This window comes from Falco punctatus, assembly GCF_963210335.1.
Source record: "Falco punctatus genome assembly, chromosome: 5".
NCBI classification, from domain to species: Eukaryota; Metazoa; Chordata; class Aves; order Falconiformes; family Falconidae; genus Falco; species Falco punctatus.
Window position 1 is genome coordinate 29,315,891 of NC_137584.1, and position 15,974 is coordinate 29,331,864.

The 15,974-nt window shown below is 47.0% G+C and overlaps 1 protein-coding gene across 2 annotated transcripts in view; it reads right to left on the minus strand.

Moving 5' to 3' along the window:
- Nucleotides 1–15,974, minus strand: part of LOC308064041 (uncharacterized protein) — an 82,900-nt gene that overhangs the window by 30,186 nt on the left and 36,740 nt on the right. For both annotated transcript variants that reach the window (XM_080387895.1, XM_080387896.1), the window contains exon 4: nucleotides 1–15,974. This exon is cut by the window's left edge and continues 30,186 nt beyond it; it is cut by the window's right edge. The gene's annotated coding sequence lies outside the window, so the exon portion shown is untranslated.

Consider the following 15,974-nt stretch of genomic DNA (forward strand, 5'->3'; position numbering starts at 1 on the left):
AGGTTAATGTGACGAGTCCCAGAAGGAGACTTTGTCCATTCCACTCCTGCCACACTAGGGGACATTTTAGGGGGATTCAGCTTCTCTGCCCCGTTTCAGTGTCAGGGCACTGCGTGGGCTGGTGCTCCCTAGGGCTCGGACTCTCCATGTCCAGACTCTCCATGGGGATCTGTCAGGGAAGGACCTGGCAGCCAGGGCCCATCCTGCCCCCAGCTAGGAGCAAGGCACAGGGGTAGCCCCAGCTCCAGGCATCTCCTTGAGGTGAAGGATGGTGTGGCTGTGGCTCTGCCAGACAGATAAGAAACCATGACCTCAGGCCAACCACAAGTTCCAGGTGTCCTCTTCTTGCTCTGTTTAACACCCTGTTGCTCATGAGCTCTATTTTCATGTGGCATTCAGCACTTCTCACATTAGTCCTCTGTCAGATGAGAAACACTGACAGCATCCTCCACCTGATACAACGAAAAGCACAGTGCAGTCCTGCAGAAGCAGTTACTGCCAGAAATGTGATTGGGTCTTGCCTGCTTTCCTTCTGGCACCCATCACTTGACTGTGTCCAAACAAGTACAGGTTAATTTTTCTCGGCTTCTAGAGATACGCTTTAGATTTTCTATTTTTCCATCTGTTTTCCTTCCTTCCAGAAATAACTCAGAGCCAAGGAGTGTGCAGGATATTTGACACTCAGAGCCAAATTCAGGCTAAGAAGCACAGCAGAACCCACTCATGGGTTCCACTGTGCTCTCCTCACAAATTTTAACTTTGCCTTGCCATAATTTTTTTCATGGTTATACTGGAATGGTTATCATCCAGCCATTGTACCACAGCTTGTTTCTTCACAGACCTAGTCCATGCTGGGTCCATCCCTTTTTATCAAGAACATGTTGGTCCAAGAGTCCTGTGACTATGCATCCAGGGCACAAGCCAGTCACCTGCAGGAAGGGACTCCACATTCTCCCAGCCTGACATTCTCTGTTTCATATGTAGGTGCAGCCTAGGAAGGTTTTTGCCTTCCCCCAGGCCAGAGACAGTCCTATCACACCCCAGAGTGAAGAACTGCCTGCCACCTTGAGAGCTCAAGAGGAAGAATTGGCGGAGTCATGGCTTTAGTCTCCTGGAGAACCTCAGAAAGCCATGGGACGAGTGAGACACACACCCTCAGAGCAGCCTCACAGCTCCTTTGGAGACCTCAGAGAGCTCCCTTATCTGCACACAGCCAGGACAGTGTCCCACCCCATGGCAGCTCCACGGTCCCGCTCTCGCAACAGAAATGCAGTGCTCCCGCCCAGGGTTGCAGAAGAGGACGGGTGCAGATATTCAGTCTTCTACTTTCAGCAGAAGACTTCCCGAGATAACCACAATCTCTCCATGTCCAAGGTTGCCAGAGTGGTAATGAGCAAGTCCTGCATGTGAGGTGGCAAAAGGGAGGGAAGAAAGGGATGGGCAGATATCACAAGTGACACGTGGATTCACCACGTTGCATCACACAAGTTTAAAATAAAGTTCTTTTTTCTGCCTGCTCTATTATGAGCCATAAAACTCCTTTGTTTTGCTGAGGAGGGAATCTCCATTGCCATTTCAATATGCTGCAGTGAACTATATTAATGTGCAATTAATTATAGAGATTAATCATCAAGCAGTGTTATCAGATGAACACCATGACATACACGAGCATATGCTAACCCCTGGTTCATGCTTTGGCAGGCTGAGGAAATGACTCTTGTGTGGCTGAGCCAAGCTCTCAGGCTGGGTGGCCTACATCTCTGGGTGACCTTGGTTTTTGAGCATGTTGCACTCACTTGGTTTCAAACACGTGAAGTATCTCAGCAGTCCTAAAAACTATGTCATCTCATACAGCATTTCTTTCCAAACAAAACCCCATTATGAAAAAAAGTGCTGTAGCACCCATCATCACTGAGCTCTGTGGCTGCACCTCTCATATGCACATATTTGGAAACAGATTTTGGAGTATAAGGCTATGATTTGACTGCTGACACAACATGACAGAGTGATCTGCTAAGTCAAATGATCTCATACAGCTAGACCAGCCTGAACACTGAACAGGGGACGCCAACATCCAGGACCATCCAACACATCTTCCTATCTTAGACAAACTCCACTAGTTATTCTGGCTGCCACTGTCTTTCCTTCAGACAGAAACGTTACTCCTCTGCTGGATCCGAGTTATACGTGGGCAAGTCAGCAGCCATTTTGGGCCAAGACCAGCAAAGGGGATGTGACATGTGTGTCATACGGAGTTGTCTCAACCATAACCTTGTTTCACGGAGTTTGTAAGATCAGCGGGATCAAATTGTCCAAAATGACAAAAGAGACTTCTTTTGCCTTCACGTGACGAACACACCTGCATTCCTAAGAATGCCCATGTGTGCCAGATCAAGGATCCATCTATCTCAGGATCTTTCCCCTTACTGGCAAAAAAGAGATGCCAGGGAAGAGTATAAAAGGACAGGCTTACAATATTGCTGCTCCAGGATGTTCTTCCAGCCTTTGTGGATAACCTGGAGCAGAGGTTGCGGTTTTGGATTTAATAACTATCAATGGATATTTCTTCCACGAATCTGAGCTTGTGTAAACACTGAGCACCTACCACCCCTGGCGGCACCGGGTCCCACACCTTCGCTTCCTCCCTGAGAGCACAACTGCCTCCTTTCCTTTGCACTGACCTTGCCATCTGGGAGTTTCGTTTGGCATCCTCCAGTTCTATTACTGGAAGACACAGTGATCCCCTAGGTGCTTTCTTCCTGGTACTCATGATTTTGTGGACCTGTACTGTATCCTCCTTCAGTCATCTCTCCTCCCAGTCTATTCCACCCCCTGGACAGGAGCCATTCCTTACCTTTGATCAGCCTGTGGTGCTTTCTTTACTTTTCCAGTACTGCTATCCACACAGGAACATTTGAAAAACATGAAAAAGCAAGCCTGGCCAGAGGAACAAATAGTCATGCTCTTCACGCTGAGGGACAATCACACACCTGGCTCCTGACCATTCCCCCTGCTTATCCAGATTCATATCTCACTCTTAAGCAGAGCACTGCCATGGCCGCTTTCACCATGAGTCCTCACCCAAGAGTTGCATGTCATCAGCTTGGCCCGTGTCCTGCTAGGCAGCCACGTCAGGCGTGCTGCCACTGTGGGAAAACCAGAGGCTGATGCTCAAGCACTGCAGATGTGGAAGGGTGCCCTCCCTCATCCTCCAAGCAGCTTCACAAGGAGGAGCACCTCCGTGCTGTGGAGCTCGTTCTGTCAGGACTGGCACCAACAAGGACAACTTCCCTGATGCCACTGCAGTGGCTCTGGCTGCTGAAAAGACGCCCATCGGCACCAGGGATCCTGGAACTCCCACCTGCCCCAGGACTGGACCAACCCCCGGAGGCACCAGGCAGTTTCTCCTCAGGCACTGGCCTGAGATTTAGTGAAAAATCATGAAACCGAAGATAATTTGGATGAGGTGTTTTGGACAGTGCAGTGATAAAAGTTTTCAGAGGGAAGAACCGAGGCTGGTCATGAAGCTGCTGATGAAGAAAAGCCAAAGAACTCCACAGTGTCAAGCTTGGCCATAGCTTGGCCAGCAAAATTCAGGGCCAGCTGATGGAAAGTGTCACATACAGAAATGTCAGCTCTAATTATACACATGCAGCAAAAGGCTCTGCATTACCACGAAGAAAACATAACTTGGAGTCATTGCTCATAGCTGTCTAAAAATGCTAACTACCTATGCATGCAGTTATAGTCACCTGCAGCCAAAAGATTGTGTAGGACCAGGAAGCTTTCCCAGGAAGATTACAAACATGAACACAAGTATGTAACAGCTTCCCCATGAGGAAAGGGTAAGCGGTACTGGAAAACAGAGCAAGATCTCTAAGAGGATGATCCTGTGGAGAAGATGGATTAAGAGCAAGTATTCCTGTAAGGTGAGAACTAAGGGCCACCTGGAGAAACCATTGTGCAGCAGGTTCAGACCAAGTAAAACCGCATTGACTAATTGCATTGTGGAATTCATTACACAGGCTTCTGCAGAGCCCAAGTGGGGTTCAACACAGGGATTTACAATCTGCAGTTCCTAAGTGGCTGAGAGACAAATTCATGGGGGATGTATCCACCCATCCTAGTGAGTCAATTGTCTCGAGCTCCACAACACCGAGTCCTTCAAGCACTGATTGCTTGTAACTGAGGTGTCCCATGGATGCGCTCTGGACCCTAAGCTCTTCACCTGAGCGTTCACCTGTGGCTAGGTGGCTCTCAGCTCCAACAGCCATAGGTGGTACTTACGCTCCTATGAGGCACTTTGCTCTCAACAAAGCATTTTAACAAATGCTTTACTAACTCCAGTAAATAGCGCTGCAAAGAAAATTTCCTCTAGAGCTTTGCTCCTTCTTGTCTTTGCATCAGGGATCTTCAGGCAAACTGCTACATACTCCAAACTAGCTCAGCCTCGCTAGTACAACTTTATTTGCATAATGAAAAACACAAACAAATAAATGCACACAGCTTTTCTCTAAAGCCAGCATAAGCCGTGTGTGCCAGCACTGGTTTCTGTGTTGTCTTTTCATGAATGCACACAAACAAATGAATTATTGCATACACACAGACGCCTTTGTGGCCAGGTAAGCTGCACTCATAACCAGACAGCCGAGAGGGAGGCAGGGCAGGGTGGAGCAGAAGCCTACACACCACAGGGAGACAGCAGGAGCCCTGAGCTCCCGTCTCAGGAACTGCTGGGGGAAGCAGCCACGGAGGTTTTAACACCGTCTGTCTCTTTTTTGGAGAACAGAGAAGACATGAGCGAGGAGCCATGTGCCAAAACACTGCCATGGTCTGTAACCCCAGCCCTCTGGTGGTGCCCTTCCACACCACCCACCGAGCTGCCTTCCCGCAACTATCCCACACCTTCCTTTTGGGAAAGCCACAGCCTGGGAAAATGAGAGCTGATGGGTGGCAGAAAGGAGACTAGGATAGCGTTTAGGCACCTGAAGCTTCTGCCATTTTTAAGCACTGAGGGAATTCTGGTGTTCTCCTGGCTGGCTTTTGAGTGGATGCATGGGTTCATCCTGGTCTGCAAACCACACAGTCACGCCGGGCAATGAGGAAAACTTCATGAATTGCACAGAAGAGAAGCAGCTTTGGTGATACCTCAAATGAGCATGCTGCAGACAAAGGGCTTACGTTGGATTTCTTTGTCCCTTGTGTCCCTGCTACTAACTGCTCAGAATCATTAATATAATCCCTGGCACGATTGTGACCCAGGCCAGCCAGTGCTTTCCCAAATGTTACTCGGGCATAGGCTGGGAGTTTGCATGGGGGAGAGATCATTCCCAACGGGTAGTTAGGATGTGGCCACTGTGGTCTGGAAGCTAAGAGAGCTTAGCAGGGAGGCTGTGGTATGGCTATGCCAGCAAGTTCCAGTGGTAGAGGCCATACCTTGGCCCAAAGAAAATATTCTTTGAGTAGATGTAGCCCAGGAGCTCCAACCTCCTTTGGCACTTGAGCTAATTCAACATTAAGTGGAAAGAAGGTAGATTTAGATTAGATACAAGGAAGAAATTCTTTACTGTGAGGGTGGTGAGATGTTGGCACAGGTTGCCCGGAGAAGCTGTGGCTGCCCCATCCCTGGAAGTGTCCAAGGCCAGGCTGGATGGGGCTCTGAGCAACCTGGTCTGGTGGAAGGTGTCCCTGCCCATGGCAGGGGGTTGGAACTGGATGATCTTTACAGTCCCTTCCAACCCAAACCATTCTATGACTCTATGTATCATTCCAGTTTTGCCTGTCATCCAGCATGCAAGAGCCAATGCTGCCAGTCACACCTGCTGAGATCTGTTTGCTTATTGCTGTACCAGCTGACGTGTGTCATGGAAAACCTTGACCTTCCTTATTTAGCTTTTCTAAATGCTTCATTGACACTTGTGTGCACTGTTTTTTCCTGCTTGACATTAACGTTCCTCGTTTCCACATTGAGCCTCTTTGTGCTAAGATTTCCTGCCTTTTTGCTGAGTAGTTTTGACCTTCGTTCAATAAATCAATAATCTTCCCTAGAATTTAATCATCACAGCCCCCTTGACTGCCTCTGCCTTTTGTTCCAGGGCTTACTTTTCCGCAGCACTTCAGCCACAGCTTCTCTGGAATTTTGATGGAATATATTATTACCGCATTGCTCTCAAATGTAAATTAAAGAGAGCACTCCTTCACAGGGTGCTTCTGCTCAGTCCCTAACCCAGCATTTAACATGGCAAAGACTGCTTGCAGTCCCAGGCAGCTCATCTCTTTCTTGCCCCAGGCAGGTTTGCGAGGCCAGGGCTGGGACCAGGTAGATTGTGTGTTCCTATGTCCAGCTCCAAGGGTGACGTGCCAGTTATCGGCTCTTTTTTTTACATCACGTGGGGAGAGCCTGCAGAGCCTTGCAGGAGCAAGCCACCTCCTGGAGGCTGTTTCCAGGGATGGACACTTCCCCAGCCTTCTTCAAAAAATCCCATATTCCCAGCAGCCCACCAAGCAAGCTGGCAAAAAAACTTTGGCAGGTTCATGGGCTTTAGCATGTTTCATCAGCCCTCGCTGAAATAAATACTTTTCCATAGGTCAGTCTTTTCTGACTGTGCACTCAACACCAAGAACAGACTTCCTAATTGAAAAGCAAAACATGGAATTACAAACATTTCTCAGGATATTTCTTTTCTCCCCATACCAAGCCCAAAAGCTTGTATGTTTTCGGAGCTCACCCACAGCATCCAAGTAGCAAGTCTCTTCCTTTAGTAGACTACTTTCCACTTCGACTTAAAAGGGCAAATAGGACCTCTGCCAAAGGTTAGATCTAAATTCAGATCTACAGAATGGTGCTGTTTCCATCTTTGTTTGTATTTGGGCCTGTCTGGCTTCCTAGGGTGAAACTCCTCTTCCAGATCTGCACAGCAAATACCAGCTTTGCTATTGTGCTCTCTGCTCTCCCTTTGGCAAATGACTCTCTGGAAATCAGCACATCTAGGGAGATCAGTCCAAACTGCCATGGGAAACTGGCTATTTTTCTAAAATACATGATACAGATCAACCACAGGTTACTGCCTAGATTACTAGTTTGTGGTACTCATGAGATCAGACTAGGTGATCATAAAGGTGCCTTCTGGCTTTCAAATCTATCAGCCTAAATAATGCATTAATGAAGTAACATGGAACAAAGCCATATTTGTTCATGTGTAAGGCATGTTAATGATGTTCCTTTCAAAGATGGGTAGATGGAGCAGTGGATTGGTGCACTGAATTTCACCTCTAGGGACTCTGACTTTGGTTACGAGACAAATGAGTTTGATAGCATCAAGTAAATACTCAATGGATATTCGTCTCCATCCCCAAAACCACCATGCAATTTGGCAGGAGCAGCAGTCTGTGCTCACGAGACGTCTAGAGGTGCTCAGGGCATTGGCAGTCCTCTGGGAGGAAACATCTGACTGCGCTGTGCCTGGCGTCATCCGGCACCCTCACCCGCTCGCTTCCCCCAGCACCAGCAGCACAGTGCTCCCCATATCACTGCAAAGAAAACACGAAGTTAAAGCTGAAAGAAGGGGTGAAAGGTATTTATTTGGGTTCACGAAATAAGCTAATGCTGGAGGGTGGCCAAACGACATACTGGATCGGCTTTGATGCATTATTAGAATTGTGAAAACTTTCAAGGTTTCAAGGAAAAGATTTTTTTCCAGGCGCGAGACCAAATCAAAAGCTAAATAATATTGAGTTACAGAGCAAGGGACTTTCAAATGGCTGGTCTTGGCTGTTTATGTACCTAGAAATGTTGTGATAGGAGCAGCCCTTTTTCATGAGGCCCAGTAACAACAGCATAAATCAAGCATTAACCAGAAGTAGACAGCAAGCTATCTATTATTTAAAGACACTTCTACTCGACCTGATTTTTAGGGAAGGAAAAAAGGAGTTCTGTTTTTAATAGCATAAAAATAGTTGTCCAGGAGGCACCACTGTATCTTTGTCCCAAAGCATAACAACATTAGATATAAAACAACAGCCCTGAAAGAGCTGATAAAACTACATATGGGGATGTTTCGACACAGAGCTGCTGGGGCACAGCTCAGAGTGAATCCTTGCCCTTGTCTGATAGGTTTTTAGGCTCCTTACATGAAGTATTAATGCTAAAAAAAGAGAGAGGCACACTAGTCTGTGCAAAATAAGAGGTGTGGAACATTTGCCTGCAAAGTGTGTCCCTGCATTTCATTTCAGCGGTCTCTTGGAGACACAAATGACGACTGTGGCAGCCTGAACTTGGTTGTGAAGCAGCAGCATACACAGCGACAGGACAGTGGGAGCACAGACTAGAAGACTAGATGTACAGCGACAGCTAACTTCACCCTTCTAAAAATCATACCTTCAATCTGAATCAGTTGCATACATTCCCTCTATAGATAAGGTAGAGAGGCAAACACCTCCAGAGAGTAAGTCATCCTGTCCTAAGACAGGTGCTTAAGGCAGGAGCTGAACTGCCCAGCAAAGGTGCCTATTTTTCCTCCCCTGGCTCTTGGAGCCAAGAAAACTCATGGAGCCAAGACGCCTAATTGCCAGGTGGCTAAGACAGAGTGAGATGCATCACCCCCACAGCTAACTTACTTAATCATCATGACTCCCGTTATGTTTCCAGACGGGAAGAACAGCCAAATACTTTCAGTCTTGGATATGTTTATATGAAGGAACACAACAAGAAAGAACAAAAGCAAGGTCTCCCTCCGGGACACAGCCACAGTTTGTCTCTCTTCTGGCAGGCGTTCACTGAAGAGAGTGAAATGGCTGCTTCCCCATGTTCAGGACTACCTTGGTTTTCCCCATCAGGCTAAAACAGTCTTTTGTATAGAGTCCATCTTGCCCATGGATGGTATTGCTATCTGAATGACACTGTTCGGGCCCATTTACCAAGCCAAGAAAAAGAAACCTGAAGATCTGCTTCCTCCGCTAATTGCAGACTACCCTAATTTCAGGCCAAATTCAGTTGCTGCCACAGAGAAGAGAATCCAAAAGTAGCACAGACTCTCCTCTTAACCCATTAAGGAAACACAGGCTGTTGAGAGAGTCATTTTTTCAATGTCAAACTTTAAGATCAAAACCATGGTTGAGATGTATATATATTTTTAAAAAGTCTCCTTAATGCCAACATCTTTATAAAAAGGTGGTGCAATTTGCATCCCTCCACATATAGCCAAACTGGTGGGCTTTGAGTAGCAAACATATCAGCCCTGGCCATGACCCTATGATTTGTAACTGGTGCAAGTGATACTGAACCATCAAAAATCAATAATCCTTCTGTAGGTGTAGGAGGATCATTATGGCTTGCTGACTGTATGCAACCACTGAACCTAACAGTCAGACCTTTATTCCTCCAAATTGCTCCATCGTCCTGAACTTCCCAGCTCTGCTGTGAAGATCCATTCTCCTTGGGAAGGAAACTGAACCCTGCTGAATGAGGCACTGGACTCCACTGAATAGAAAGCCACCAGCAGAGTTTGTGGCAATCGTTGAACATCCCTTTATGGTGAGCACAGGTGGACACTTACAAGCATGTCTAGACAAAATAAAAGGCTAGATTCAGTTTATTCACAATGAGATGGTGTTTACTTGGGTTTGGACTGAAGTTTTGACATGCAAGTCAAGCAAGGCCAGAACACTTCAGAAGTCCAGTTTCCATTGCAAGAACGGTGCCGTGAAAACTTATTTCTATGTTTATAGATACATGCATACATATTTGGCTAGAATGAGATTCATTCATAAGACACGTGAGGCCAGAGAGCGTACCTCCATGTGTGCACATACATACATATATATGTACAAATATGCTTATGGGTATAAATACAGAGAGACTAAAAGACAGAAAATAACATGAAGAAAGTCAAGAAAGAAGCAAGACAAAAAATGGTAAGAGACAGGCAAGAAAGCCATGGAGTAACTGAAGTTGTAAATTTGACTTACAGTATACGTCCCTTGTGGCCAGGATGCTCCTTCCAGTCAGGGGAGGGAGCAGTGCTGAACACTACAGGGCCCTGATCCAGGTCTAGATCTGCAAGGTGTTACAGCAACACCCAAACGCAGTCACCCAGAATGGGTACCGGACTGCTCTCTCTTGCACAGCTCTACCTCTGAAACAACTTTGTTGGAGCCAGTAGAGTTACTCCAGAATTGTACCTGTGCAAGCAAAGATAAATCTTCTGTGCAATGTGTGAGGATTTATGCAATCCAAGAAAAGTATTTGGTGAAAAGCAGTGAAGCAGAAACAAAGGAGGAACGTGAGCACTCTGCCCCACACTCTTTGAAGCATTGTGTCTTTCACAAGGGAGTAACCCAACCCACATTTATTCCAGTGTTTTTCTTCCACAATTTACTCCAGAGATTTTCTTTAAACAATAAATAGGAAATACTCTCACATACAGCTGTGCAGGATATCTAGTTTATAAGCCTTTTTTTCCAGGGTGGGAGCTCGTCTGTTAGGCATCACAGTCATGGAAAAGAAAATACCGAACGTGATGCAGGAAGCAACAATGCTGGCTTTCTCATTTAGCTTCCATTCAATCCCAAAGTTAACCGGAGGAGATACCCCCAGGTGACTACCTGCAGAGGAGTTCCAGCTACTCCCATTCAGGGGAAGCACTGTCAGCCCCCCTGGAGCAGTCCCCTCAACTGTGTTAACAAGCTATGCAGGACAAAATGCAGACTACAGAGAGTTGCTCTGCAGCAGTGCTCAATCCTGGAGACTATTCACTAGGAATGCACCCAATAACTTTGAAGTTCCTAAAATGATGCTCAGAAAGGTCCTGATCTGGACAGAAATGCAGAAAAAGTTGGTTATGGACTCAGGTTTAGGCACTGGAACCCCCTAAAACTTTGAATGGGTCTGATTTGGCAGGTGTGCGCAAAGGAAGCCTACCCATGGCAAGAGCATTAAAATTAGTCCAGAGCACATTTTAACCTGCTTTACTCGCTTCTGGATAATATCCCTGTGGCTAAAGCAGACCCCCTGCTTCCAGGGAGACCTGGATTCCAGTATCACAAGCTTCCATGGGTATAAGCTCTCTTCTTGCATACAGAGAAGACTGTCTTGGACACCAGGCTATACCATATCCATATTCCAGAGACCAGGAAAGATATATATATTTATTTATATGGTAAAGCTGGGCCACATGCAGCCTGGACTGCAAGTCTCGTAAGGTCAGAAGATGAACAAGTGAGAAGCAGCTTCATCATTGGAGGACTGAGCTAGACCAGGCTATAGCCAGAGACCGATTATGCCAGTTTGGAAATGCATTTGATGGAAAGCTGGATCTGTTTCTGAGCTGTGCCTAGCTGGTCTCCACGCAGGACTGCAGGACAGAGGTGCATCTGAGTCGGCTGAATAGCTCCCTCTTGCCTGGAAGCCAGCACAGCTTTGCATTTCGGGTGCCTGGATGGACTTTATATAAGGGAAATGTTGAAAGTGTGATGCTGCTCTGAAAAGCAAGGAGGTGAAAACAGGATGGTAGGTCTCTGAGTTGATTCCCTCAGTGACTAAGATCAGATAGGCCCTGCTTGCAGAGGAAAATGAGGGGGGGGGTGTTCTTCACTCACCTTCATCTGGGAGCTAGGTTGGTTGTTTTATACTCTGGTCATTAATTCTGCCTGATTTTGCCTAGGGGAAAAAAAAACCCAGCTATTTATCAAAGAGTTATTCTGATGATGGAGTAAAGAATTAAAATACAGCTTTCTACCTATTAGAGCAGGGGCAATGCTAACAAAAAGTGAGTAAGTACATCCTTACATGGTACAGCAATCAGCAGATAGCACTCTCAACATATATGGGATCTGATGAAAAAAAGGTTATTTTCCTCGGTCACGTTTGCAGGCACGCTAGAATTACACAGTCGTTTCAGAAAATCTTCAGATTAAGCTGTGGGTTTTCTTCTCTGAGAGGCCTTTGGTCATCTCCTTGCAGCATTTCAAGCTTTGCATGTACCTGTGTCCCCACACACAAGGCAGACAGGGGACTGAGTCCAGATCTAAAGTCCTGAGCCCAGGAATTTGTGTAGGAGGCAAAGGAGCTACATTTGAGCTATGGCATCTATAACTAGCCATCTCTTTTGTGCAGTGTTCCTGAGCGCATTCCCATTAATGTTATTAGCTGTCCTTGTTTGGCTGGGGCACTTTTGATATAGCCCATTAAATTCAGGTGGCTTGTTCACCAAGTCGATTGTGGTGTCTCAGGCACTTAAACATCCCATGCTTTCACTTGCAGGAAGCGACCAACGCTACGCAGCTTGTGCCCCCACCGTGCTGCCGCCTCCTCCGTGCTGCTGAGCACCGCTGCAATGCCACCGCACCAGTGATGGGGTCAGCACAAGCCCCCGCTGGCCGGCTCTGAGCCTGGTTTCACTCTGCGACTACAAAAGGAGAGGAGCTAAACCAGGCAAGAAGAAAATTCTGGCACTCGGTCCTGGCAAGCACAATGGCCTTATTTATTATTTCATGCGTTTTCTTTCTTCTGCTCATACAGTCAGTTCAGATCACATTTTGTCTTCCAGAGATAAATTAGAGCCCGCAATGGGCTTCAGACCAACTTTGATGGAAGGAGCTTAAACAGAGCATGAATTTGCCCCTCTACCTTTGCTCTGATTTGAGGAAACATGCATGCCCAGATTATTTCACCTGAGGTAGCCAAGCATTAATTAATTACATAAAAGCATTTGTGAACCTGTTAAAACCATCTATCAGATGAGCAGTGCTGCTATCTCCACCATCGCTCTAAACGTTTTAATTAATTTGGGGGAATTTACACATGCACGTTGTCTGCCAAATTCAACAAGACTTGCTTTATAAACTAATAATAGCATTTGCTTTCACTGTGGAATTATGCAAGCTCTGTATGTGCATGCAAGTGGAGAGGGTGCTGGCCTCTGCACAGAGCCAAGTGCTGCTCGGTGATTTACCAACAAACCGACATTCTCATCAATATTAGTTTAATATTAATGTCAGTAGAGGCAGGCACTTAGCACCACACAAACAAACGTGTGTTCAGCAGCTGACAGGATCAAGCCCATGAAAAATAGTTGGGTTTTGGTTGGGGTTTTTTTGTTTGGTTTTTTTTTTGGTTTTTTTTTTCAACAAGCTGAGGTAAATAGCAATTTGTTTTCTCAGAGTGATGCAGAGCTGTCGGTGAGGCCTCGGTGACTTGTGCTGTCCCATTTGTCTGCTGCAGATTTCACAGTGCATTTAGATAACATAATTGTAACAGCACGTCAGGGCTCAGCTCCTGGAAATTAATGGCTGGTGCATGATTTTAAAGGAAAAATTACTGCCCTTTTTGGCAGAATTTGAGAGGGTAACTCATTAATTAGGTAGCCTGAAAAGCGAAATAAAATCCTGATCACCTTCAGTAGGTTACCCACACAGGGCAAGAAACAAGATGTGAGGAAACTTCAACAGGGCAATGTCAGCTCAGACCACATCCCAAGGAAGGCCTGATCCTCTGCTGCTCTGATGGCATTTTCCTCTGTGGACATGGGAGAAAAAACCCCTCTAGCACCTGAGCCAGATGGCACGAAAGCACATTCCACAGAAATTCCCCGTGCACCATCACAGATGCTTCACCATCTGCCCCACAGTCCCTGGATGGGAGGACAGGAAGATGTCCTGGAGCATCCCAGAGGTCCTCGCCCACAGCATGCTCCACCCCGGCATGCCCCAGCCACCGCAGCACCTTGCTGTCTCGCAGTCTTCAATGCATCTGTCCTCACCCCACCTCTGCGGGGTATTGCCCCATTTCACAACACAGAGGGTAAGGCATTTTCAGGAACATTCAGACATCTAGATAGGCATCTGGCCCCAGAGCTTCAAAGGTGCCTAGGCAGCGCTGCACTGCAGCTTGAGTTAAACCGACTGCAGCCGGAGCTTAAGTGCCCCTACACTTGGGGTTTTCTCCAGTTCGACTACATCACTCCAAATCCACCTAGATAAACTGATACAACTTTTCTTGTATAGACAAGACCTTAATCTCTCCATTTCATCTCTTTTTGCTATTGTTCCTCCCGGCCCGGGCCTCTCAGCAGCCCAGAGCACTAATCCCATCAAGACACACAGCTTCCTCAGGACACACGGAGAGCCACCCCACAAAGTCACTTCCACTCGTGGCTGGCGTTGGACTTGCACTCCAGCTCCCTGAGGCAATATTAGTTTCAATGTTTCCAGCCCATAAGACTCAAATTTAACATTCAAAATGCATCTCCTTAATTTATCTCCTTCCCGTGATACTATCTTGCTGCTTGGTGATTTCTTAGTCATGACAACCACGGCGGTTTTGACAGAAGTTCCCCCTGCTCCAGCAGCAGCAGGCGTGATGGGGTTTGGCACACCACATCATGCCACGCGTCTGGCAGATTGCATCTCCTGCATTTGACAGGCCCTGCAACCACATTTTTAGAGAAATGCGGGGAATCCCATCCTATCACCAGGCCTGTTACAGAGTCACTGATGCTGCACCCCCTGCCCAGCACCACCCGCTTACTGCTGAGGACACCCACGTGGCTTCCACCCAGATCTGCCACGTTTCATGATAATCCAGGGCAGCCCTATCCTTCCTGATAATCCCACCACAACTCTTCGTGCACATATCGTGCTGTGCCGAGCAAGAACTGTGTTAGTTTCCCCTTGTTCTTTACAGCTGCTCACTCCAGCCAGATCCTCACTGTCCCCTGCAAACCAGGGAGCTTCCCCTCCAACCCAGCCTTCACATGGTGCCTCTGCAGCTCCTCACAGCACTGTTGCCCCTCCAAATAAAACACAGTGAAGGGTAATAGAAAAGAACAGACCCTGCAAGAAACAGGAGTCTGGAAACGGCATTTTGGGAGCACCGATCTTCTGGTGTCATCTGCCTGGCTGGGGGATTGCTTCTGCAAGAAGGCGGTGTTTGGTTGCCCTGGCTCAAGGCCATATGCTCCCAAGCCCGTTGACTGGTCACTTTTGCTTGAGCAAAGTGCTTGAGTCTCTGACTGTATCAAAGTGAGGTCAGGGTCCCAGCAGAGGTGTCGCTCCAGGTCACCACTTAGCTCTCCCCTGCTCTGACCTCAGCCCAGATGCAGCAGAGGAGACAGCAAGTAGGAGTCAGCATCTGGCTGGGGTCAGTCTGGCCTCGTGGGAAGTAAAAGTTGTGGTTTATAGAATCAGCTGTCACAGAGGCTCATGACCAAGTCTTCTGGGCCTAGGTTACCATCAAAAAGTAACAGTCTTAAAACCAGTCTATATTTATGCAACCCCCTTGCTTTCCTAGCCTGTCTCGGTTCCCTTGCAATGTTTCCCAACAGTACCTGCAACTAGATGTGCAGCTCATATCCTCTGAGAGACAAGGAGGAAAGGTGTTTTCCATCTAAACAAGACTTGGAATTCAACTTGGAAATTTTCTACAAGACGGTCCCCAAATCTCACCCGTCCACGTTCCAATATAAGGCATAAATATACATCTTTGCATTAATAAAGGTGGGTCTTCACATCCCACAATGGACACACTGCAGCACTCAGGACTGTGCATATACTGTTTCTCACTTGCAAAACCTCTGTTGTCCCCAGCAGCGAACCATTTGTGGTCACCTACAAAAGTAAACCTAACACACGGTGTGCCCATCCACCGCCGTGTGGTCTGTGGCACGTGCGTGTGCACCTGCTCACGTCCCCCTCCGCACGCTCTCTCACCGACATTTATATGATCATTAACTGAACTAGCCCTTCATTCAGGTGAATGTGCATCTGTGCTCGACATACCATGTAAGAGGAAAATACCAGAAGGGAAATCTGAGCAGACACATCTGCAGGATGTACAAATCAAGCACAGAAATGAGGAATTTGGCAAGTCTCTCGGAAATGATGATAGTAATTTTTTTTTAATCTCATGCCTTTTACTTGTTCAGCCAGGACACTATTTCCTATTTCAAGTCATTTCCACATTGCGTATCTGCTGAGAA